Source organism: Cryptomeria japonica, chromosome 2, assembly GCF_030272615.1.
Source record: "Cryptomeria japonica chromosome 2, Sugi_1.0, whole genome shotgun sequence".
NCBI lineage: Eukaryota > Viridiplantae > Streptophyta > Pinopsida > Cupressales > Cupressaceae > Cryptomeria > Cryptomeria japonica.
In genome coordinates, this window is record NC_081406.1 from 607,308,398 (window position 1) to 607,333,514 (window position 25,117).

Consider the following 25,117-nt stretch of genomic DNA (forward strand, 5'->3'; position numbering starts at 1 on the left):
TTCAAGGGGTTGAGCTTAATTGGTTTAAACATTGGGTTGTAGAGATCCAAGTTCAAATTAGTTTCATAGCTAGCTTTCAATGTGGAAGTGGTTTCTATACATAGTATATTTTGAATTAGTGACTCTTGATCTTCCATAGATAATTTATAATGTATTTTTTTATAAAGAGCTTGTATTAGTCTCTACAAATGCTTGTGAGAAATTGTATTTGTCTCGTATTGATGCTCATATCAGCAAAAGTACAAATGAAATTCAATATAAAAAATATGGATTGATAACAATGTGTTGATAAGATATTAAAATTTAATATAATATTAATCAATATATCAATTCCAATAACTCAATACTATTAATAAACAAATGGAATCTAAATCTGTACATTAGTAATACACTTGCACTACCTAGAGCCTTGCACTACCTAGAGCCTTGATCTAGGTTATCCTTCATTTGATTTCAAATTCCAAATTGTTCGTAAGCTAGAGCATGTAGGATGATAACACTCATTTTGATGCTTCCTATGATCCTATCACTCACTCACATAGATCCTCTACTATCATTTATTCCAAGAATAGATATATTGAACGTAAAGAAAGAATCAAGAGAAAATAATTTCAGTAATGATAGTTAGGTTTTCACATCAGTAGAATATGACAACTAATCCAAAATCTCTATAATTTTTTTTAAATTTTTTTTATACATTTAGATTTCTTATCAACCAATCCTACATGTCAAGAACAACACAAAAATATGAGCATAAATTAGCACTAGTAATATAAGCAACAACAAGCATTAGTAATATATGGAATCAATAATCCAATTGACACAACATGTATCACAAATAAGATTCATCCATAAATTAAATCAATGGCACAAGGTCTCACCATAATATAAAAATTATACTGTATTTTAATGCGTCAATGTTTATAGAACATTTAGCCAATGATTGAACGATTCCCATACAATTCACCTAGAAGGTCATTCAAAATTTGACAAGTCATCATCATGTGAGTCAACATGGCGAAGTAAAATAGGTGGGTCATGGTAGGACCACATTTATTTTGTTCGATTCTTAATATAAATTTTACTTATCATTTTAATTCCTCCATTCACCTTTGTAATCTCTAAATAAACTCTTTTATGATCTTACAATAATATTAGCCTCTTTTAAAAGCTCTTCTACTTCATTTGCATTTGATTGCATTCTACCTGTATTCTTCTTCTTTAAATTAGCAAATAGAGAAAATTTAGGGCCGCGTGTGTTATCTGTTCTCTTAAACTTTTGAAAATCTATCCCTACCCTTTGAGAAGCTTTTTCTAAATCTTGGATAATACTAGGAGAAAAATTTGGGGTTCATGTATAAACAACAACACCTGCGTAGTCTTCCCAAGCATCATTTTTACGTCGATAATATATAAAAATATAATCATCTGGTTTATTTTCTATATTGGATGAAAGTATATACCTGCAAAACATTTTATACAATATAAGTAACAATTTAAAATATTAAGAACATAATAGAAGCAATAATTTGATTAAATATTTTGTAGATTAAATTATAATATCTTTAATATTAGATATTTATATCAATATTTTAATAAAAGTGTATCATGTCATTGCCATTACTCTTTCCATTTTAAATAACGATTCTCATAACTCAGGTAATTAATATGTAGCCACAAAAGAATATTTTATCTTTATACAAGCTCAAGTAATAAGCTACAATGTTAATATCATAAACAAATATGATAATAAATTGATCATGTATTCACAAGACCAAGTTATAATATTTGCTACTAAATTTGAGGTGGATAGTATTTACTACTAATTCAATGATAAATAACAATCACATCCTTGACATTTTTCTTCATAACAAAAGCTTAATTTTATTTTACATGATATTGACACAACTTCTAATGTATATGAGGCAAGAAGGAATGATTTAATTTGTTTTGTATAAAATATGGACAATAGACTCAAAGATATGATAAAAAAGAAAATAAATTTTGCACAAAATAAAGAGTTGATCTCATGAACATGTGGATAAATCAAGTTAATATTAGATGAATCTAACATAATTTTATAAACTAAAATACTAAATGGATTTTATAGATGTGCAAGTCATGTGATTTGATTAGATGAGGGATGGATTTGATTTTTGAAAGATGTGTATGATATGATATAATAACATTTCTTGCCAAATCAATTTCAATAAACAAGTAGTCTTAATTTTTACGAGAATTTTTTATAAAGACAAGCAACTTCATTGATGATGGACTAGTTTTTAGATCATGTGCTAATAGTAACTACATACCCAATATTTATTTAAAACAGTACTTGCAACCTTGTAAAAGTGTAACAGAAAAAATTGCACAACCATACCCTTTTTTATTATATTTTAGGTCTATATGTCTTTTATACAATAACGAGTCTACAAGTAGCACATTCTTGCATCAAATTTGGCTTATGAAATTATCCTAACCCCATCATTACTCATTCCTAGAAAGTAATCTCCATCACTAAATCTCCCTTTTCCTACTTTGAATCAAATCTACAAAACCCAAATTTTGAATTTAAATTTTATTAAGATTTTCAATAGTAGTTGTTAGCTAAGTGCAAATTTAAGTGTTATGTTGTTGTATATAAGGATTTTTTTCACCAAGAATAATTAGAGTTTATCCTAGTGACTTGGAGCATATCTCTTTATTGAGTGATCCCTCATATAACCTCTTAATAAGTGCATAATGAACCCTCGTCCATATTGTGTGAAAATAAGGAATTGTTGTGCCCCACAACGCACACCCCACTTCGCTAATTGGCCAAGAGGGGACCCCCTCTTTTCTATTTTTTCTCTTGCCTTGCAGTGTTTTGTTCCTCTTCTTTTCTTCCTTGTCCTCTTCTTTCTTATCCTTTTTGGGCTTTAGTCTTTGAGGATGATTGATTCCTAATTTGACTTGAGGATTGTTCTACCTCAATCCTCGAACATTGATTTTGTCTCTTCGTGTTAGTTTTCTCTCCAGACTTCAAGCTTTGGGGGTCAATGGTTCCAAATTGGAACCATAATTCCTCAATCTCCAATCCCCAATGCTTTTTCCTTTTGGGTATTAGGCGTTGGGGTTTTTGTGATCACATAGAAATATGTGATCCATGAAACCCTGAAACGTGATAGGATTCATTGTCACCCAACCTCTAACATCGACCACATTTAATGTGGTGGTGGTGCAGGGGCACTAGGAAACATGTTTGCATCATTTGGATGTGTTTTGTTCTATGGTTATGTTTTGTGGTAGGTGCATTGATCCATGTTTATCCATGGTGATGTCCATGGTGGTCCTAAGACAATGCAACAAGCCATAAGGCTCCAAGATGTGTAAACTTGGTCCAAAGCCTTATATGGGCATTTTATTTGTGTTTTTGGTGTTTAGGAGTCTTAGATATGCTGTGTGTTCATTCTTGGCCTTTTGGTGTGAAGGCAAGAGCCAATTGTAATAATGGTCAAAAGTTGCAGTGTTGTCATGAGCAACTTTGATAAGTTTTTGCATTTTTGGTTACCCAACAGTTAGTTGGTTGAATGTACATGTTGTGTGTGGTTGGAGGAGTTTCTTGGAATGATATAAGCCTGAAGAATGATTCCAACAGGTTAGGAGAAATGTGTAATGAAATTCTTATTTCCAAATCAATCTAAAACTATATTTTACTCTATTTTCCTTGAGTTTTCTTCACTTTGTACGGATTTGTACAGATGGTTGGCATGAATTAAGAGCAGGTTAAGTTGAGGTTGTGAACCATATTTCATTTGGCATTGGTGTGAGGTCTTCAAAAATTTTGGTTTGATAGTTAGAGCAAATTCTTTATCGCTAGCCTGAGAAACCCTTAAAACCAGGGTTTTGATGCAAAAAGGGTCACAATTCAACATTTCACCATGGGAATGGCCTGAAACCTTGGGAAATGTTGAATTGGATTGTATAGTAAATGTTCCAAGTGGTTTGGGAGGCAGGAAGTGTCATTTTCTAATTTTAAGATGATGCCCTAGGCTTGACATCTCTTATGTGGCAAGCCTGTGCAGCAGAAGAAGTGGATGAAAACCTTGGACAACCGATTGAAGGGTGTGTGAAATTGGCATGGGAGGGACCCTTGAACATGTACAAGCCTTTTAAAAGTTCCCAATATTCCTTCTAATATGACTGGTGAATACTTTTGGTGTCAAACTTCCAATACCGACTAGAGAGGCATAATTAGGGGTAATGTGGACAAACCTCTTAAACTCAAAACCCAGATGCCAAAGTGTGAATTTTCTAAGGGTATCCAAATATGTGATTTATTCTATGGGTTTTTAAAGGAATATTGGAAGTGATTGTGCAAAAACCCAACTAGGAGGCCTAATTGCTTGTAGCCCTTACTAGGTCTATAATGGTAAACGATATTGGGGATCTTGTAGAAACTGTTTAAGAGGTTAAAGTCAATGCAAATGCCATGTCTCACATATTTTTTCATCCACAAATTTCATACTTCACCACTTGAGCAAAATGTCCTATTTGCTAAGGGTTTGGGGTTGTTAGGTGTTCTTGGTTGGAGGGGTTGAGTCCATAGGAGTGTAAGACTCGTTGTCAATTTGGAGTTGTCTTATTTTGAGTGATCCTTGGGAAGGATACCAAATCTTGGGAAGGCTGAAGATAGTACACCATTGGATGGTGACTATTGAAGACCCTTTGAAGGGAGAAACCAATCAAGTTGTGTACAACACCAACCCTCTACATCGGGTGGGTTCCCATTTAACTAAACCCCTTTTTCCTATAAAAAGGAAAATGAGGGCTCATTTCTTCACTTTAATTTCACATCTTTGATCCTTCCAAATGTATCCTTGCAACCAAGAAATCACACATTCTCAATGCAAGGAAAGATCAATCAACTAGTGATCACAACAATCACTCATCAGAGGTTGGGAAAGTCACATATTTGGGTTCAAGGTAGGATTTTATCCCTTGTCTTTTCTCTTGTTTGGTTTCTTTTTCTTTTCTTTTTTTGTTCTTATGTTGGGAAAGTCCCCTCTGGCTTGTGTTCCTCTCCTCTTCCCATTTTAATTTCTCTTTTATTTACTACACAACCTTGATGGGACTCTTCTCCATAATTTCACAAGGCTTCTAGTCGGTCTTTGGGGCTCTTCTTTCTTCTTGGTTTTATGCACCCTTATGCATGTTATTAGAATTAATTGATTCTAAACCTAGGGTTTTTGATATAAACCCTTCAAAGAAAGACTTGGGGTTTGACATTAATGTGAATGAAAATTAAATTAAGCCCTCTAATCAACAACAAAAAGAACTTGAACCTTTGTGTTTCACATCACAATTTCAAGTCAAATTCCAACCATACAACCTCAAAACAATTAAAGAAATAATATAGCCAAATTTGGCAATTCAAAATCCTAAGTTGTTTAAAACTGAAGCCCTACGCATTCCGAGGATCAAACCTTAACGAAGTCTAATAATAACATGAATATTAGAAGACTCAATCCCCAATCCCTAATTATCTTAGGCCAATTGAAAATTGGGCATTGGAGGTATGAAATACAAATTCTCTTTTGGGGATGTCCAACCCCACTATCCCAACCCTCGATGCCCATGGTAGTTTGGAGGTTTGGCATCAAAGGTCTCGATGCTCATGTCCCAAAAAGGAAATGGGGATTTTCTATCCTCGATACTCGACACATATCTTGATGCTCACTTCTGAAATAGAATTGGGGATGGACTTCATCAATCTCCAAAGAATGGCATGATGCTCGTATGCCAAAACAGAATCGAGGATGTTCTATCCGTATTCACCATAGATACCAAAAAATGAAGTATGTTCCTTTTAGTTTGAGGAGTTCATGATTTTAATCTTAGGTGTAGTTTAAAGTAATGATTTGAATAATTATTTAGTAAATATTAGAGTAATAAAGTGATTCCCCATAGCACACATGTGTTCCTAACATGATTTTCTTGCATGCAAAAAGTGTAATGTTTGAAGAGAGAGTTGTCTTGATGAAGTACAAATTCCTTGGATACTTCCATCCCATGAAGCTAGTGTTTGCAAATAGGTAGATTAGTGACACTGACTTAGGCCATGTGGACTTCAATGAATTCCTAAAATTGATGTCTACCCCAAATGATAGAATTTATTGGTCTATATCACTAGTGAGGTTCATGTTAGTGCAAGTTGTTGGTTTCTCAATCTCCCTACAACATTTAGAATTGGTAATGACATGTGTGAGGAGTTATAAAGAATATGAAAGGAGGGTGTATAGACCTCTAGGGGAGGTAATATTGGACATTTCACTTGACTCAATTGAGAAGTTGTTAGCATCCCAACACATCATCACTATGCCAAGGTTACAGTTTCCTATAGAGAACAATTTTATAAAAATTACAAAGAACCAATGACCTATATCGAATAGTTGTTGGACAAGCCTAAAAAAGGGTATCCATTATAAAAATTGAAACTAATTAATAAAAAAAAATTACATGTGAAGCAAGAGACATGGTCACCCTTCTAAGAAGCGTAGTCAAATTGCTTGATGCCAAGGAGTTTTGCCCATGGATGCTCCTCTTCATCAAGACTATTGTTTCTAGGAAAGAATAAATTTACCTGGGAAAGATGACCAATGATAATTTGCATGATTAGTTGATCCAAGTGAATAAAAACCCAAAGTTTTATATGACTTCTTATTTAGCCTATTTGCTTGTTGCACAAGCAACTTACCCAAGGTTAAGGATGAGATGTTCTCTTAGTGATCTTAATGTAAGGATATACAATCACTACCCTCAATTGACTTTGGAGAGAAGTAGGATGAACCAAAATATTTTTAATGACACCTTTGTGTTTGTATTAATTAGATTATTAGAATGAGACTTTTCCAAAAGACTGTCTCTTAATGCAGTTGCAAAGATTAAAATATTTGGCAATTATTTCATTCAATTTAGGACCTTTACTTACATTAGGATAGTAGGATGCACCATAGCTCCAAATAAGCTACCAGGGTATCCCTCAGATAAGTTGATTGTCCTTGAAATATATAAAAAATTGGGTTATTCCCACAAATGAATTGTAAATAAGCATAAACAATGCTTCTAATTCTAGTCGGAACGCATCCACAACCCAGACATGAAAGCTGCCAAAAGTGTGGAGTTGAAGATGCTAGAATTTTGTTTGAGACCTCTAAAGATCAATAGAGGTTTATTGGGTCCTATAAATACCACGAGTCATGCAATTAGATCTTATTTAAAATATGAGCCTAAGGTATAAGACCATTGGGCCAATTGTGTGATTGACTATGAATTAAGGGTTAAATATTTTTTTAGATTGGACCTAAACCTTGCAAATGTAACTACTAGGATGTGGATTTTAGATGAGGCTATGGCTAATTATAATGAGAATAAATTGCATCCATTGAATAACTCAAATAAGATATATGATGTTCCTATCAATAATGTAGATGTGACTATTGATAATAAGGAAGATATGGACATCATGGCTAGATATTATTGAATATTCTAGTGTACAAGACAAATATGAAGGGGGGGGGGTGAATCAGTTGTATAAAAATCTTAAATCTATTTCTTAATTTAGATCTACAATAACTTAACTTTAACATATAATCCACAGAAAGATATGAGCATGAAAAAACTAGAGCACACCATACACAATGGAACACCAGATTTTATGTGACAACCCTATTAGGGAAAAAACCACAAATAAGATACTCTCAATATATGAGCACCTATTATGGTGACACTAGTTAAGGTGATTTTTATAGGGAAAGGCTCACTACTAGAGGTCTCACTACTTGAGAGAAAGAAAGAGAGGCTCATTGCCAAAATGAAGAAGAATAAAAGAGAAAAAATCCACCACTAATGCACTTCTACAACCGTAATATCTGTAGATACCTTTGGCTCGTTGCTTTTGGTAGCTAACACATGAAAGTTCACACCACTCAACACTTTTCACCAGCTCAAACATTTGTCATCAAACAATCATGGAGATAGATCCTCTTTCAAATACCTTCATCGCATTTAACTTTCTTTCACATGTACATCACACACAACACCCACATCATCCTCAACAAATTATCCCTTCTTTATATCATCCTCACACATGCAAAGTCCCTCAAGGTTGTCTAAGCAACTTAACCGAACACAATTCAAATTAGGTCGGCACTAAACATTCCCACGGTGGAAAAGAATGTAAAGTGGACCACAACACATCTTAAATAGGACCAAAATAAACATCAAACATGTTATTCAATAATCCATAATCAACAAAGCAATAATACGAAGTGTAAAAAACTTGAGGTTGGCCAAACCTAGAGTAAACACCATCGAACTTGAAACCATGCTTTTGAAGCCCAAGAACATATGCCAACTGAATAGAATAAATCTAAGGACATAATCAACTTAACTCCAAAACCACAACACCAGAAACCATAATGTGGAGAAATGCATAACATGCATTTCACATGGAAACATTGTCAAACACTGCCAAACATACGAGTAAACACGACTTATTTGACATATAAATCCAAAACACCAAATCTAAAATATATCATCTCTAAACATAGCTTAATAACATATCCAAAATTCATGGAAAGATGTACAATATAGAAAATATGTGAAGCAAATATCTCAGCATGTCTGCACAAAAAACTCAATATCACTTATACCAATCAGTCACTAATGACAACCAAAGCATGTTAACATCATGGACAACACATAAGCAACTCATTTTGATCAACCTTGCTAAAATATCCCCCTATGTCATTAATGGCAACACATAAACAACAACAACAACAACAACAACAACAATTCTCATACCAAAAACCAAAATTCAACATATTTCACATTCTCTCCCCCTTTGTCACACAACTCATCATCTCTTCAAACTTACAACTGCACCTAGCTCCCGCTAAGAGGTAGCACCAGATCATTAGTCAAGAATAATAGTATTCATGAAGTTCACTAGACTAATGCATCTCCATATGCATTTAGTTCAGAAAAGGAGGTACAATAACCCCCAATTTCTCCCAGAGATATTTAAAAGTATCTTTTTCAAGAGCTTTAGTAAATATATCATCAATTTGTTCCTTTGCGGGCATATAATCAAGATTCACCTCATTCTCCAGAACTTTCTCCCTTAATAAGTGGTAATGAATTTAGATACAAAAATGGTCAGCTCATTCTATTCATCTCTTCAAACTTACAACTGCACCTAGCTCCCTCTAAGAGGTAGCACCAGATCATTAGTCAAGAATAATAGTATTCATGAAGTTCACTAGACTAATGCATCTCCATATGCATTTAGTTCAGAAAAGGAGGTGCAATAACCCCCAATTTCTCCTAGAGATATTCAAAAGTATCTTTAGCAAGAGCTTTAGTAAATATATCATCAATTTGTTCTTTTGTAGGCACATAATCAAGCTTCACCTCATTCTCAAAAACTTTATCCCTTAATAAGTGGTACTAAATTGAAATGTGTTTTGTTCTTGAATGTAGTACCAAATTCTTAGAAATGTTTATTGTACTTCTATTATCACAAAAGATAGAAATACATCTTCATCAAACAATATTCCAATGTCCTTCAATGTTTGTTTCATCCATAATACCTAAGTATAGCAAGTAGCAGCAACAATATATTCATCTTCAGCAATAGATAGAGATACTGACTCTCGTTTCTTACTTGACCAAGCAACTAAATGGGGTCCAAGGTAAAATGCACCCCCACTTGTACTTTTCCTATTATCCACACAACCAACCCAACTTGCATCGATGTAAGTGTAGGCAATAAGAGTGAAATTAGATCTTTTAGGATACCATAGACCATAATCTTTTATTCCTTTTTAATATATGAAAATTATTTTTCACAGCAACAACACGTGTCTCTGTAGGATCTTGTTGGAATCTAGTCACAAGGCAAACAACATACATGATATTTGGTCTAGTATAAGTCAGCTACAATATTCCTCCAATCATTGATCTATATATGCTCCAATTAGTCTTCGGTTATTCAACATATTTGCTCAACTTACAACCAGTAGCCATAGGAGTACATATAGGTTTAGCATTTCCTATTCCAAACTTCTTCAACATTTATTTAACATACTTATATTGTGAAATAAATATACCATCATCCTTCTGACTAACTTGTAAACCAAGAAATAAATTCATCTCCCCAATCATAGACATATCACTCTTCTTGCATCTCATCGTAAAAATTCTTGCACATACCATCATTTCCTCCAAAGATAATATCATCCACATAAACAACTGCAATCAAGATGTCATTTTCTACAACCTTAAAATAGAGATTACTATCAGTAGTACTGATGCAGGGCATCTATTAAGGAACTCAACCAATAGGGGAGATATTTCTCCCAACTCACCTATACAATAAGGTGATAACCCTCTAAAACCTCACAGGACCCCTCACAAGGTTATGAGTACTCATAAGGTTATATACATCAAAAAACCCTCATGCTTCTTAGTTCTCAACCACTCATTGGAACATGCTCAAATATCCCTCATCAACTTGTATGAACCCAAATCCAAACCCTCCAATATTCAAACACCACAAGTCTCCCTACTAGTCACTCACTCAACACCATACCCAATTAGGACTCCAAACTCCATTCCAACATACAATGGCTACTCCAACCACACATATACTCTTGAGAATACCTTCAAGGACTTCACAACACTCCTACTCTTGACTCTATACCCAATCAACCTACCCAACATGGTTACCCTTCATTCGCAATCAACACACTGCTTATTAGGACAACCAAACGTGCTTTGGGACAATCATGTAGTGACAGGGACAACCATGTTTGAATGGAATATTCTTTTCTTACCACCCTTTCAAATACAAACTATGAGGATGGGGATCCACCCTACCACACCCTTGACACTCAAACCAACACCAAACCCACTTCTAAATATATAAATGCAGTGATTTTCAACACACTGTCAAACTATGACAACCAACTCAAAGGGTCAAGACAATCATAAACTCCCATGGATTAATTGCCTTGCTTGTTCATAAAACAGTTGGATCTTGTCAACGGGTCCTTCACACATCCATCTCCTCATTTTAAAAACTTCCAAACATCTTTATTTCCTTTACACCATCCAAACTCATGCACATATTGTGTTCTCAGACTGAGACAATGAATTTCAATCCTTTTCCATCATGATTGCACATGCCAATTTCTTCATGGGTCCCTGCAAGACTTAGACAATAGAAAGAAAATATATACAAAGAATTTCCACCCATTAGATTGGTTTATTTGACATGAAAGAAAAACAAAAGCATTTTTTTAACAGTCTCGGTTTTCCCTAGATAAGGGTTTGGACTTATTTCACCAAAATCCTTGTATCTCTCTCAAAACACAGTGAAATCAGATGCCACAAAAGTGAAACTAGAGTAAATTCATTCCTAGAAAATTTACAATTATCCCTTAGTACAAATTAATTTAATTTTATATTGAAAGATATCCAAAATCAGAATGCTATGTATGGAAAACTCAGAAAAAGTGCAGGAAACAATGAAACTTTGATTGATTTTTTTTTATAGTTGTTAACACACACACCCATCCAACCTCCAAATAAATGTGGGAATGGAATATTTAAATTCCTCCAAGACCTCCCAACTTAAATAACCACCTTTTGGATTTGTTTCAACCAACCAATTCCTAATTGCTCTTACAATGCAAAAATTGCCTTGACAACATCTTGGCAATATTGACAATTTTTCCAAAAATGCTACCTAGAATTAAACCAAGACTTTTATGACTCACAAACAATATTAATAGGTCCAAATAGGACTAAAATACCTTCATACATCATTAAATACCATATATGACCCTATTAAGAAATATTTGCCACAAAATAACAATTTTGACAATTCTTGAGCATTATCAACAACATGACCCTACTAGGACTTAATCTAACATTAAATGATCTTAATGACCTTATTAAATCACATTTGGTCTTAAAAGACCTTATTTACAGCTCTCATACCTCAAAACATAAAAGATTCAAAATTTGCCTCATAGAGGCTTGATGGTAGCCTAAGTGCTCTTGCACCAAGTACCTTTTTGAAATCCTTGCTTTAGAAAATACCTATCAAGCCTTGCATAAAAAGCTCTTGGAGATTGCTTCAATCTATACAATTCCTTCTTCAATTTATAGACCATATCTCGAGTGTCTAATAGATTGAATCATTCTAGTTGTTTTATATATACTTCCTCTTTCAATTCTCTTTTCAGAAATGCAAACTTCACATCCATTTGATATACCTTCAAATCCTTGTGCGCCGCAAAAGCTAGAAACATTCTAATAGCTTCCATTCTTTCTACAGGAGCATAAGTTTCCTCAAAATCTATTCCTTCTACCTACGAATAGCCTTTACATACAAGTCTTGCCTTGTTTCTCACTATGTGACCATCCTCATCTAGTTTGTTTTGAAAATACCCATTTAGTTCCTATCACATTCTTGTCAGCCAGTCTTTAGATAAGCTCCCAAGCCTGATTCTTCTCAATTTGTTCACATTATTCTTGCATAGCTTTCATCCAATACTGATCACTGCAAACATCCTTTACTATTTTGGGTTCTGTTTCTAGAATTAAGCATAAATTCACCTATTATTCAACAACTTTACTTCTTGTGATAACACCTCTATTTTTGTCTCCAATAATTTGTTTCTCTAAATTATTTTTTCTTCACATATCTCAAAATCTTAATAGAAATTTTTGGAGCATATTCCTTATCATCCTATACCTCTGTTACTTCAACCTTTTCTTCTTCTAGTTGTCTGGTAGACTCGTTAGATTCATATCCCATCTCTACAACTATATTCTTTAAAGTGTCTTTATCAACAATCACATTTGTTCTTTCAACAATTCTTCTCAGTCTTTTGTTATAACATTTGTAAGCTTTGCTTTTAGTAGAGTAGCCAAGAAAAATACCTTCATCAGCTCTTGTTTCAAACTTTTCCAAATTTTCTTTGTCTCTCCTAATATAGCATTTACTTCCAAACACTCTAAAATATTTCACAAATGGAGTCCTTCCATACCAAAGTTCATAAGATGTCTTCCCATGATTCCTTCTAATCTGTACTCTGTTAAGAGTGTATAATGTAGTGTGTATTTCTTCTTTCTAGTAGATTTTATGTAGACTTTATTCATTCATCATTGTTTTAGAAACCTCTTGAATTGTTCTATTCATCCTTTCAACTACATCATTCTGTTGTGGCATCCTAGGATAGACAAATGTCTTCTTATGCCATGATTGTCACAAAAGGTATTGAATTCATCAGAAGTAAATTATCCGCCTTTGTCAAACCTCAAGTATTTGATTCTTTTATCTATCTCATTTTCAACCATGACCTTGAATTTCTTAAACTTTTCTAGAGCTTCAATTTTTTTTCTTAATAAAGTAATCCAATTCACTCTAGAGTAATCATCAATTAAGAGAATGAAATACATATCACCTTGTTGATTTATAGTTCTAGTTAGATCACAAAGATCAGTGTGCACTAACTCCAATAGTCTAGTAGAATATTGTTCCTTGATCATGAAATTTCTCCTTGTTTGTTTTCCAACTTGACATTTTCCACAAATAACATTAATAGGTTTTGTGATCTTCAAGAAATTTCTCACAACTTCAATTGAAAAAGTTCTCACTAGATTATCAAAATTAATGTGACACATCATCTAATGCCATAGCAACTCTCATTAATATACGCTATAAGGTAGTATCCACCAACAATCGTCAACTAATATACATTTCCATCTGTTCTCTTTCCTGTTGCAATCACAATTCCGGTCCTTTTCCTGATCTCACACACCATCATCCTAAAAACAAGATTATATCAATTCCCACACATTTGACCAACACTCAAAAGGTTATGATTTAAGCCTTTAACATAGAAAACATTGTCAATATTTTGTATGCCATCAAAGCTGATTGAACCAATTCCAACTATCCTAGTTGTCTGATCATCTCCAATTCTAACAACTCCCCCATAAAAAATTTCAAGCTTTACAAACTTACTCTTGTCACCGATCATATGATTTGAGCATCCACTATCAATTATCCATTCATCTTTATCTCTTCTAGAATGAAAAGTAGATACAATAGTACCTTCTATTTTAGCCACATCTTTCGGAACTTTTTCCTTCACAATTTTACCAAGGTTACTAGAACAAGATTCTTCCATTACAACCAAGAACAAAAATTCACAATCTTCTTCATAATCAGATTCATCCTTAAAAATATTTGCAAATCCTCTTTAACATAATAAGCCTTCTTATTGAACTTTCCTTTAAGTTCCTTATTCTTTTGATTTGCAATTTTGTCAGGACATCTAGAAGCATAATGACCTATCTTTCCACAACTAAAACATTTAAAGGGCAATTTACCTTTGTATTTTCTGGTTCCTTTGTTCATACTTCTCACAAAGTTTGCCTCAATCTCATCAAATTTTTCTTCATCAAATTCCTCGTCTTCCGCTGATCTAGTAACCTTACATGTCGTCTTTATTCTTGTAATAGTAATACCAAATTATCTCATCTCAAAATCAAGTAGGGAGCCATACAAGTAATCTCTAGTGTCCTTATTATGATTTTGTGACTCTTCTATTGTTGAAACTTTAGAGCTATAAGGTTTAGCAAGAGTTATGATTACCTTTTTCACAACTTCATCTTTCGATAAGTTAACTCCAAGACCTCTAATCTCATTCATAACATCATCTATCTTCTACAGGTAGCTAGTTATATTGTCTTCTTCATCCATCCACATGCATTCATATTTAGTTTTAGTATTCTACAACTTAGCTTCTTTAATAGTATCATCTCCTTCATGAGTCTTTTCTAATTTATCCCAAACTTCATAAGTAGATTCCAAAGATACAACTTTTGTTAATTCAATCTTAGAAAGAGCACTAAAGATATCAAACCTTGTCTTTTCATTGTTTTCAAAAATTTTGATCTCATCCGGAGTGTTCGCCCCAATCCACATTTTAATGTACTTATTTTTAATAGACTTTCATACTCCATAGCCAAGAGAAATGAGGTAACCTTGCATCTTGACTTTCTAGAAAGCATAGTCAAATCCATCAAACATAGGGATTGCCAATTTGTGCACCATCTGGATCTCCTCAAGTGTTTAATCTCTTCTCCAAGGAACCAAAGCTTTGATACCAATTGTTGAACATTCTAATGCACAAGACAACTGAGAGGTGGGGGGGGGGGGGGGGGGGGGGGTGAATTAGTTGTACAAAAATCTTAAATTTATTTCTTAAATCAGATCTACAATAACTTAACTTTAACACATAATCCACATAAATATATGAGCATGAAAAAACCAGAGCACACCATACATAATGAAACACCAGATTTTAGAGGAAAAACCTGTTAGGGGAAAACCAAGGAGAATATATTCTCAATATATGAACACTCATTAGGGTGACACTGGTTAAGGTAATTTTTACAAAGAAAGGCTCATTGTCAAAGGGCTCACTGCTTGAGAAAAAGAGAGGCTCACTACCAAAATTAAGAAGAATAAAAGAGAAAGAATACACCACTAATGCACTTCTACAACCATAAGATTTGTAGATACCTTTGGCTCACTGCTTTTTGTAGCTAACACATGAAAGTTCACACCACTCAACACGTTTCACTAACTCAAACATTAGTCATCAAAGAGTTAGTGAGATAGATCCCCTTTCACACACCTTCATCACATTTCACTTTCTTTCACAAGTACATCACACACAACACCCACATCGCCCTCAACAAATTATCCTTTATTTATATCATCCTCACATATGCAAAGTCTCCCAAGGTCGGCTAAGCAACTTAACCTAACACATTTCAAATTAGGTAAGCACTAAACATTCCCATGGTGGAAAAGAATGTAAAGTGGACCACAACACATCTTAAATAGGACTAAAATAAACATCAAACACATAATACAACGATCCATAATCAACGAAGCAATATTATAAAGTGTAAACACCCAAAGTCGGCCAAACCTAGAGTAAACACCATAAAACTTGAAACCATGCTTCTGAAGCCCAATAAAACATGTCAACTGAATAGAATGAAGCTAAGAAAATTAACAAATTAACTCCAAAACCGCAACGCCAGAAACCATAACATGGAGAAATATGGAGCATGCATTTCACATGGAAACATTGTCAAACATTGCCAAATATGTTGGTGAGCACATCTTCCTTGTCGCAACAATCCAAAGCACCAAATCCAAAATATAACATCTCTAAACATAGCTTAACAACATATCCAAATTGTATGAAAAGATGTATAATATAGAAGATATGCAAAGAAAATCTCTTAGCACAATTGCATAGAAAACTCAACATCACTTATACCAACTAGTCACTAATGACAACGAAAGAATGTTGAAATCAATGAAAACATATAAGAATCTCATTTTGATAACATATAAGAATCTCATTTTGATTAACCTTGCAATAGATATGTCCTCAAATATACATGAGAATGAATCCCATGGATCCAATACCTCATATAGAAGGACAACTCCTACAACAACAAACAAGTACTTTAAGGGGTAAAAGGCCTTCTACTTCTTCAAAGCCATCTACATCTACCAACCTAATAGGACATGAAGTGATAACCACGGAGGAGGTCCCTATAAATATTCAAAGGAAAAGGGAAGAAGGATAAGCTCAAAAGACTCCCTCAACAAGTAAAGAGAAACCAAGTAAAGAAAAACAAACTACTCGTGCTACCACCGCTATTGCTACCACTGCCTCTACAATTCATTAGAGAACTAGGTTGTCTAAGGCCAAGGAGAAGAGAAAGAAGGTACCCAAGGAGATACCTAGGGTATACAAGAGATTAAAGAAATTTATGAGGAGCAATCATTGAGTCCTCAAAATAAGAGGAGGAACAAGAAGAACAACTCCACAAGAGGAAAATGACAAGATTAGAGGATCTTGGTGAACAAGAACAAAATATTCCTCCTCTATTCAAAAGGAACAAGAAGATACTCCTCTGAGCCATCATCCATGTCATAGAGGAGGGAATTACTATGTCTTCCTCTACTCAAGAAGAAATAGCAAATGATACTAATCAACAAAAATAACTAGAGACAAATGATTTAGAGGATGATGTTGAGGAAGAGACTATGAGGACTGCAGTTCCAAAAGTTAACATCGAGGAAGAATGAATGAATAAGAAGAGAATAATATTTAAGAATATCTCCCTCAATATAATATGCAAGATGAAGAAATGAGGAAAGAAGGTGACAAAGGTAGCGATGTAACAAATGAACAAGACCTGAGAAATCAAGAGAGTGAAGAAGCATTACATTTAATGCTTGAAAGTAGGGGTGTTGATGAACAAGGAGATGATGATGAAGATCAACATCAACTTGAGGGGACCCCAAAGGAACATAATAAGGAAGAAATTTCTAAAGATTACCGTGAAGAAGAACCTAATCATGTGCATTAAGAAGATGGGCATAACAAAGAGAGGCATACATAACAAGAACACGAAGAGAATCAAGAGCCAAAATAGGACAAGCCTCCATATTAATATCAAGAAAATAAATATGACAAGGAAGAACATATTGAAAAGGAAAAAAGGATTGATGAAGAAACATTGAAATTAGCACACGATGTGTTAGGAAGGAGCATCAAACAATGCCAAAGGAAAAAGAAACAAAGAAAAGGAGACAATAGAAATAAAGATATACTCGAAACAAAGATCCTATCAGAAACCATAAATGGGTTGACTCCTATGTGGTTGACTCAAACAATTAAGAGAAGATAGCTGAATTATAAATAGATAAATGAAGAAGAATTTACTAACTTGGAGCAAACATTCCAGACTACTGAGGAAAATAAGAAAGCAAGAAAGATCTTAGTGATAACCACTAACACTGATGGTCAGCAAAGAGCCCAAATAGTCGTGCCACTTGTAGATGAAGCCGACGATGAGATGCAGATGCAAGATTACCAAATATAATAGGTAGGCCTTTTGGCATGAACAAGAGAATAATAAAATCATTCTTTATAACAGGCAATGACTATAATATTCCAAAGAATGCAAAAAGACGAGAACACTAAAGAACAAAAATGAGCATAGATAGAAGAACTAAAGAAGTATAATAGTTGCCTTTTAGGACCATTGGATTCTTACACTCCTTCCACTAGTTGACAAGCTACACAACCCTAGACAGAGAACTCTAGGGTAAGGATACTTTTATTTCAACTGTACTTGAGTGGCACTAGGATATTGAAACTCAAGGAGAAGAAACTATTGGCAAAATCCTTAGTTTACATCATTCAATAAAGGACAAATTGAAGATTTTACATGACATGATAATGGGGGAGGGAGAAGATGGGATAAGTATAAATAAAATTGTCCTCATGTGGGAGGATTATCTTCCCATACTTGTATTATAAAAAGCTACTGGTAAAGATAGATTATTAAGGAAAGGAGTACTTGATGACTCAAATAGAGAGATGCCCAAAGAGTGGATAAGAGTCATTAAAATGGTCATCAAGGATTTAAAAAAGGCCAAAGAGAATATTATATGTATCAACATAATTCTACAAATGCTTTATTGGAAAGGGTGGAAGAATTTGTGGAATATCTTTCATGCACATTTTGTAATGAAAATGCTATCTAATAAATGATGTTCAAAGAATAATACATGAATTTAGAGATAACCTTCATGATGAGTGTACCAAAGATGATTTTTATCACATGACGGTCATAAAAAAATAAACCCAAAACATGAAAGTGGAGCTTACTTAGTTTGAAGATAAGAAGAAGAAATTGAAGAACTATGGGAGAAGTCAAGCAATCAAATTGAAATATACCAAAATACATGAGCTGGAAGAATTGAATGGCATTCAACCAAGCCTTTCTCAAGGTTGATTAAAAGTTTCTTTTAATTTTAGTCTTCAACAAGTTTTTGCAGAGATAAAGATACGTAATTCGAGCCCACCACACAACTAATAATGAAGTGTCATTTAAGCTTGAGTTAGAGCCTCCTATGTAGACAAAATTGTTTGAAAGTCAACTTTGAGTCTTTAGTGTGAAAATAGGGCAAAAGAAAGTCATGTTTCCCCTTAGAAATCATGTAGTTGCAACTCATGTCCAAATTATAAGTTCTTTCTAAAAAAACATGGCATGTTTTTTGTTTTTTTGGTGTGCCAAATTGTTGTCTTATCTCTTGAAAGAGGTGTAAGACCAATTGGATTTGATTTTAGAGGAGTTTTAAATTATTTTATTATAGTTTTAATTCTAGTTTGACCAATAATCATGCCCAAAAATCCTAGCTACAAGTTTGGCAAATGAGCTTTGTAAAATTTAATTAAACCCTTCTGTTGTGCAAAGGGTTAGAAATTTTGTATGTAAACATTATAGCCAATTTGTATTACATATTCAATGCGAATTGATGTTAAACTTTGTGAATTTGAATGCAACTCGTATTCAAACAATTTGTTATTTTCACTTGTTTTTTAAACAATTTCATAGTTGGTATTGGCGATTTCATGTTTGCTTAGCTTGAAGTAATAACCTAGTTGGATCATATTTTGAAGTGTTTGAAGAAAAATTTCTCATATGTGTTCATGGGTAATGGTTTAATGATTCGATGAGTTCTGAAAATCAATTGGTTTTTATTTCCTTTGATGCTTGCACCATATTTATATGAATTGTGAAATTTTGATTCACGTTTATTTGGTTTATTTGATCCCATCTAACCATCAAATGTAGCAAGTTAGTGTGTGAATTGTTTGTGTCTGCATGGTTTTTATTTCATTTCATCCCTCATACCACTTTATACTCTTTTATTGTTAATTTTATAATTGATGGTAGAATAGGATATAAGAATAGAGTTATTTTTACTTTCATATTTGATTTTGTAAATCTATCCTCTAAAAATTCCAAAAGTAGACTGTTAGATTGAGAGAAAGACTAAATATCAAGTTCCCAAATTTAGTTGAATGTGATGAGATACCAACAAGTGTCCCTCATCAAACAACTACATTGTCTCAATTAACCTATCCTTCATGGCTAAGACTTGGCCTTCAATAAACTTGGAATGAAAATCCCACTTTTCAGGTGAGGAGATTCATCTTGAACCTCCTGTCATTGTTTGTGCTAATATTGCAATCAATATGAATCAAACCCATGATCTAAGGTATCTAAAGAGGCTACTAAGACCAGGTGAGATGACCCTAGGGGTCATATATAGGGACATGCCTTATTCTTCTAAAAATTCTTTGGAGACAAAGGAATAATTAGAAGAGTATTTACATGAGAAGACTATAGTAGGATCATAGAAAATCCTAATTATATCATCAACCATCTTATCATAGGCTTATTGTATACTTACATGTTGTCTTTGATCTTAGTTCATCATTGTTGAATCAGTCTACCTAGGGGCATGATTTAGGAGAACATGATACTTGCTTACCAAGTTTTCAAATGGTATTTGTAGACACTATCATTCTTCCAACTCATATACAAGAAGACAAGACAAACACATTTTAGTTATCATAGTCAAGCCAATTCACTTCTATGTGAAAGTTTAGTTTTGTGTACCATATGAATTTTGCAAGTGTAGGGATTATTTGTGTAGACACAAATCTAAACCATAACTAAGAGTAATCATATTCCAAATTTTGAAGCATTTGTTTAATTAAATCCAAATATTTGAACATATTGATGAATTAGTTCTTAACATCAACATATCGTAGCATTTATTTTTACTAACTATTGTGTTTAATTTATTAAAATTATATAATAATTCTACATTTATTATCACTACTTGTCGTTAGGCAATACTATTGTAATAAGAATTTCTTAATTAGTTATTAATAATTATATTTCTAGAACCTTGTTCTCTGTTTCACTTCCTCTCTTGCTCCTCTTTTGAAGACTATGTCTATATGCTTTCTTCACTCTTTCTTTTCCTGATGGTGGATTGTCAAGTATAATCTAAAATATTGATACAAAAATTATACACAATTGGTTCCAAAAGCATTCTTGCACATGCAACATGGATTGTGGAAAAATATTCCAACTATTATAACTTGTTATACATATATTTAGCTGATTGTTTTGTTTTAGCTTCTTAAGCTTAAAAAATATATTTTAGATATTAATATTCATACTAATACTCAAGTGGTAATTCATTAAATAAATTTTAAAAATAAAGCAATTAAAATTTTAAAACTTGATGAAAGAGTATTGTTTATACACCAAAACCAATGATCTTATATAAGCTAAATATTTTATATTATTATTTTTATACATGAAAATTACCAATCATATAATGATCAAAATAATATTAAAACTATTCCCCTTATCTATGGAGTTAGGCAAGTTAATTTGTCTACAGGGTTGAGAAAGGATGTCAAATGGAAAACCTCTTGAAAAAGGTTAGATAAAAATAATTTTTGATGAGGCAACAAGGGTTAATCTAGGATTGGATGGAGGGAGATACATAATTAGAGACCACAAAGGCAAGATTTTAAGGATGTAGGGGAAGAAGGTAAGAATAGCATCCAATAATGAGGTCGAGTTTCAAGCAACGCTCCTAAGAGTGAAGGTGGCAAAAAATCAAGTTTCTAGAAAATTCACCTAGAAGGCTACTCACAAATTGTGATTAATCCATCCAAATTGAAATTTAGGTGGGTGGCTAAGACAAATTAAAGAAGTATTAACTTCGTTTGAAGACTTTTTTGTCTCATATATATTTTGAGAGGGCAATAATCCCTATGGATGAGGTGGCAAAACTATAGTGGATATAATGATGTTGTTGGCAATTGACACTCAATTGGTTGGTTTCACTATGTTGTCATTGATGGCAACATGGTATTGTGTTTCGGCTTCATGTTTTGGTTCTATGGTGTACCGATAGACACTTCACAGATACTTCACTAGCACTGGCACCAACAGGACAGAAGGATTTCTTTGGTCACTGACAATTCAAGTCGACATGGTTTAGTAAAGGTTATCGGTATTGGAGGTCGACATATCTTGGATCTGGCATCGGTAATTGATTTTAATGTTTATGCATTTATGTTATCTGGCCGACATATAATTTGATATTGTAAATATCTTTGTAAGTCGACATAAGGCATGTAAAATTTGTATAGGGTATATAGAACAGTTTGATAGATCATTTTTGTGATAGACGAGAGAGAGAGAGAGAGAGAGACATATGATAGGATATTATGGATATGTGAATGTAATATGATGCAAAATATATCAGATAGATCATGTATGTGAGGAAACTCATGTAAAGGTTATCCCAATAAAGGGTTTAGGGTTTCAAATTGGAAAAAATAGAGCTTAAACCAGAACTGTATACTGGCATAAAAGATGCTATCTTGGCAGTTCACACTTATTTGGATTGTAGTCTAAATTTTATGTAGTCAGTGAGGTTCCTTTTGTGATTGAGTAGTGTGCTCTAGGCTATAAGCCTTCTTGCAAGTGCAGGTCCCTCATATTTTATAATATCTCTTCATACGACTAGTGGATTGATATTGTGGGTCACAAAACCCACTGTGGTTTTTCCTCTTTGAGGTTTTCCACGTATAAATCTGTGTGTTATGATTCTCTTTTATGTGATTGGCTTATTGGCTGCTTTACTTCTTTCAATTATGTATGTACCGGTATATCGGTTGGTGTATGCATGTTTTAATAAGGCTAAAAATTATCATTCCAATATAACACTAATTCACCCCCCTCTCAGTGTTATTGGTTTCCAATAGATGTTAGAGGTGGAGGCTAAATCAATCAGTGGACACAATTTCATCTATCACATCGGGTGATAAAAAAGCCATCTCTCACGTTTAAACTCGATAGATGGGATGATTGATACTTCAATTGGAGGTGAACAATTAATGATGGGGCTTGTTAGCTTACCTTGAAATCATGACGCTCAGTCTATAAAAATTATAAACAAGTAGTGGCGTAGTGGACGACTTAAATAACTCACACTAAGCTTTGACTTCTAGACTTAAAAGTGTTAAACACTCAGAGTTGACTGACATTCTCTAGACTTAATATGTTGCTTAGTGTGTGTGATTTAAGGTTGACCGTGGTGTTTCTATGTAACAAATGACATTCAACAAGGATACAAACATCTTCTTAAAGGTCACAAAGCACCAAATGCCCTCTATGGGGATATTTCTAAAAGAAGGTTGATGGAGGTTTTTAAGACTTGAGCACGAATGGTTTTATATGTAGTGTGAATGGTGCTGGGAGATGAATATTTGGGTGGGAATGAGTGATATTGTAATAACATTGATATTGCCTCTATGTTCTTTATAATGTTGTTAGACATAGGGGAGACTGAGAGGTTGGTTGTGTTGGCAGTGGACCAGCATCCCTCGTGGGGATTCGTGACATGGTTTAACAGCCTCTTGTGGATTCTGTAAGTCTAGTGGTTATATCGGGCATTAACAGGTTGATCTTTTGGTGCAACGGTAACCCTAGTTTGTAACAAGTGGTATCAGAGCTTGGTCACAGGTTCGAATCATGTAAGCCACGATGAGTGATTGTTGGTGTCGGTGGATTACCTTGCTGGTGTCATAGGATTGTAAGGTTGCCATCAATGACAAAACCTTCAATCACCTACAATGTCTCATTGGAGTGTGCATATGCCAACAATCTCCCCCTTTGGCATTGATGGCAACACTCACGAAAAAATTCAAAAAGTGTATCCAAAACTTGTAATCCAACAATTGTGTACTTAAAAGTGTACCCAGTTAACTCTCCGAAAGAAATAGATGATCTAATTGCAGAGGCTAACCGGTCAGTATTCTCCACTACACATTGGCATATTGCACTAATGGTTGGAAGAGTAAATGAGGTTGTAGAAGAAACTGAAAATGCATGGGATATATTCCTTGTTGAGAAAGAAAAACAGGAAGAATATAGAAACCCTAAACCAATCAAGGTATATCAGAAAGACAAGGACAAAGGTAAAGGAAAGGTTGGTGGTCCTCCAAGCATCAAAATAAGAGATAACTTATCCCCACCACCTCTGATTACTCCATTGGTAACAACAAATGAAGATCAACCAACAAATGAGAGTATGGATATAGAGGATACAAATCCTAATCCTGAGGTCTTATACATAGTTGATGTTGATACTCAAAGGGTCAACATTATGATAGACAAGGACACAACCCATAACACAGATATGGCTAGTGAGCCACCGATAGCTGACAACATTGATAACACTGAAGGTAAACCGATAGATGGGAAAATAGAGACTCCAACAGATCAACAAACAGAGAGACAAGCAGAGCAACAGGCTCCAGAACAGCAACAGGTTCATGTGGAAACAGTGCCACCGGCAACAAGAGAACAACAAAAACCTTTTCTTAAGGAAATGGAAACACAGACTGACCTACTAGAGGTCATTGCAAGCAAGGATATTTCTCCCACCGGCGGAATTCAGAATGTTAGCTCTTCAACTGAAGGATTTAAATCAACAAATGTAACTAAAGTTCTTTTGGACTCCATTAAGAAAATAACAGATTGCAGTTCACAGGCATATAAAGCTACAGATGACACAATTCCAGTTTTGAAGATGATAGCTCCAAAATGCAATGTAGATAATAAGGATTCGTTGAGCCAACTTGACACTTTGTCTAAGTACATTACTGACAACACAGTGACAATTGAACAAATAAAGGAGGAAGCATTCAAAGAGAGGTTAGAAAAAGAAAAACAAAAATTATTTGAGGAAGAAATAAAGAAGTGTACAAGGCAGTTTGACACACTTCTACTGGAACTGTGCAACACACTCAAGGAGTTCAAAACTTTGTACAAAGACACTTGTAAAACAAACTTTTTAACAGTTGTCATAGACAATAAAATGAGCAAGATACAGGAGGAAATTAATAAACTTGCTGACAATTTTGTTAATTCACCTGATACATTATCAGTTTTTGAGCAAAAGTTAACTAGTTTTGAGGAAGAATTACTGAAGCTAGAGAGAGAAAAGGAGAGAATAATAAACAAGGCTAAGAATTTGAGATTAAGACTAAGTCCAAGACTGGACTATCTA

At 33.9% G+C, this 25,117-nt stretch overlaps 1 pseudogene; it reads right to left on the reverse strand.

Annotated features, from left to right (window-relative positions):
* Positions 1-1,041: 1,041 nt before the first annotated feature.
* The window catches only part of LOC131867884 (violaxanthin de-epoxidase, chloroplastic-like), a 121,356-nt pseudogene continuing 97,280 nt past the window's right edge, over positions 1,042-25,117 (reverse strand).